This window comes from Microtus pennsylvanicus, chromosome 3 (assembly GCF_037038515.1).
Source record: "Microtus pennsylvanicus isolate mMicPen1 chromosome 3, mMicPen1.hap1, whole genome shotgun sequence".
NCBI lineage: Eukaryota > Metazoa > Chordata > Mammalia > Rodentia > Cricetidae > Microtus > Microtus pennsylvanicus.
In genome coordinates this window covers 25,418,148-25,420,896 of record NC_134581.1, presented here as the reverse complement: position 1 = coordinate 25,420,896, position 2,749 = coordinate 25,418,148, and the positions used below count along the sequence as shown (strand labels likewise).

At 53.2% G+C, this 2,749-nt stretch overlaps 1 pseudogene; it reads left to right on the top strand.

Annotated features, from left to right (window-relative positions):
* The first annotated feature begins 304 nt into the window (after positions 1 to 304).
* On the top strand, positions 305 to 2,257 carry LOC142846726 (elongation factor 2 pseudogene; annotated as a pseudogene).
* The last annotated feature ends 492 nt before the right edge of the window (positions 2,258 to 2,749 follow it).

The following is a 2,749-nucleotide window of genomic DNA, read 5'->3' as shown; positions in this document are numbered from 1 at the left end:
TTCGGCTGGCCCCAGTTGGCCCTCACCCTTAGCTGCAAATTTGGCTACATACATCTCTGCGAACTGCTTCAAAGTGAAAGCCCAGCCATGCAGGCCAGAGCCGAAACCCACGGTGCCCAGCACAGGGTCGATCATGATATTGCCCATGGTCCCACTCTCGCCCTCGCCGTAGGTGGAGATGATGACGTTGACATTCTCCACGATGCGCTGGAAGGTCTGGTACAGCTCCTCAGGCTCCAACTGCAGCTCAAGCAGAGCACGGTCCATCTTGTTCATCATCAGCACAGGCTTAATGCGCTCGGCAATGGCCTGCCGCAGCACCGTCTCTGTCTGCACACAGACGCCAGACACGTAGTCTACCACCACCAGAGCTCCATCGGTGACACGCAGGGCAGCTGTCACCTCCGAGGAGAACTGTGACCCCAAGGGCCCTCTCATGATATACATCTCCAAGATGGTGCCAACTTCCGACAAAGGCCGCTTCTATGCCTTTGGTAGAGTGTTCTCTGGGGTGGTGTCAATGGGACTCAAGGTCCGCATCATGGGCCCCAACTACACACCTGGGAAGAAGGAAGACCTGTACTTAAAGCCCATTCAGAGAACCATCCTGATGATGGGGCGCTATGTGGAGCCCATCGAGGACGTGCCCTGTGGGAACATTGTGGGGCTGGTCGGTGTGGACCAGTTCCTGGTGAAGACTGGGACAATCACCACCTTCAAGCAAGCACACAACATGCGTGTGATGAAGTTCAGTGTCAGCCCTGTCATCAGAGTGGCCGTGGAGGCCAAGAACCCTGCCGACCTGCCCAAGCTGGTGGAGGGGCTGAAGCGACTCGCCAAGTCCGACCCCATGGTGCAGTGCATCATTGAGGAGTCTGGGGACCACATCATTGCCGGAGCAGGGGAGCTGCACCTGGAGATCTGCCTCAAGGACTTGGAAGAAGACCATGCCTGCATCCCCATCAAGAAATCGGACCCTGTTGTCTCATACCGGGAGAGGGTGAGCGAGGAGTCGAATGTGCTGTGCCTGTCCAAGTCCCCCAACAAGCACAACCGGCTGTACATAAGGCCCGGCCCTTCCCTGATGGCCTGGGTGAGGACATCGACAAGGGGGAAGTCTCTGCTCGCCAGGAGCTCAAGGCTCGGGCATGCTACCTGGCTGAGAAGTATGAGTGGGATGTCGCCGAAGCCCGCAAGATCTGGTGCTTCCGGCCTGACGGCACCGGCCCCAACATCCTGACGGACATCACCAAGGGTGTGCAGTATCTGAATGAGATCAAGGACAGCGTGGTGGCTGGGTTCCAGTGGGCCACTAAGGAGGGCGCTCTCTGTGAGGAGAACATGCGTGGTGTGCGATTCGATGTTAATGATGTGACTCTGCACACTGATGCCATCCACCGAGGTGGTGGCCAGATCATCCCCACAGCCCGGCGCTGCCTCTATACCAGTGTGTTGACTGCACAGCCCCGCCTCATGGAGCCTATCTACCTTGTGGAGATCCAGTGTCCTGAGCAAGTTGTGGGTGGCATCTATGGTGTCCTGAATAGGAAGCGTGGTCATGTGTTTGAGGAGTCCCAGGTGGCTGGCACCCCCATGTTTTTGGTCAAGGCCTACTTGCCTGTCAATGAGTCCTTTGGTTTCACAGCCGATCTGCGCTCCAACACGGGTGGCCAGGCCTTCCCCCAGTGTGTGTTCGACCACTGGCAGATCCTGCCTGGGGACCCCTTTGACAACAGCAGCTGCCCCTGCCAAGTAGTCGCCGAGACCCGCAAGCGCAAAGGCCTGAAGGAGGGCATCCCGGCGCTGGACAACTTCCTGGACAAACTGTAGATGCTCGGCACTGCCGGACACTGCACGGTGCCCGCCCATCAGAAGACACCTTGAGACTGTCCCATAGTGCCGCTCCGGAGATTGTGGGGCCATCTGCCATAGCTGCGCGCTAACAAGTGGATTCTATTTATTTTGGAATTCCAAGGCAGCAAAGTCCCCTCTGCAGGCTGGACTGGCGGGCCATGGGGTGGGCGGGACACCACGCTGTCATTTTCAGAAATGCTCGGATGTCAAAAGTCTATAAATAAACACATCCAGAGGTTTGTGGGGTTCATCTATGGCCCAAGTGCAGTTCCCCAGAGCGGAGTGGGAGGCGTTGCTCATGGGAGGTGGGCAGCCTCCTGGGGACCATGACTGTGACACTTTGGAGTAATAAACTCAGCTGTGGTTGATAAAAAAAAAAAAGAAAGAAAATGAAGATAAGAAACTTGCACAGGAGACCATGAGCAGCATAACAATGAAACATCAATTCATCAGTAAGATGCAGCAATTACAAACAGCCCTATCAAATACCTAAATATATAAAGTAGATCTGCACAGCACTATACAGACATACAAACATGCATATGTGTATACATACATATACACTCATACATACAGAGAGATGGTAGCAGACCTCAATAATACAGTTGCAGTGCTAGAACATTCTTTCAAAATCAAACAGCAAACAGAAGATTTACACGTTCCTGTATGGACCTCACAGACATGCAGAATGTTCCCTCCAAGCAACACATTAAATGTCTTCTCAAGAGTACACGGCATTCCCCAAGACAGAGCACATAATAGCTGACAAGATGAGTCCCAACAACTTTAAGAACACTGAATTTATACTACATATCTTTTCCTAGCTACAATGAAACAAATCTATTGATCAAGAACATTAGGAAAATCAGAAGGTTCACACATGTCAATAAACCGT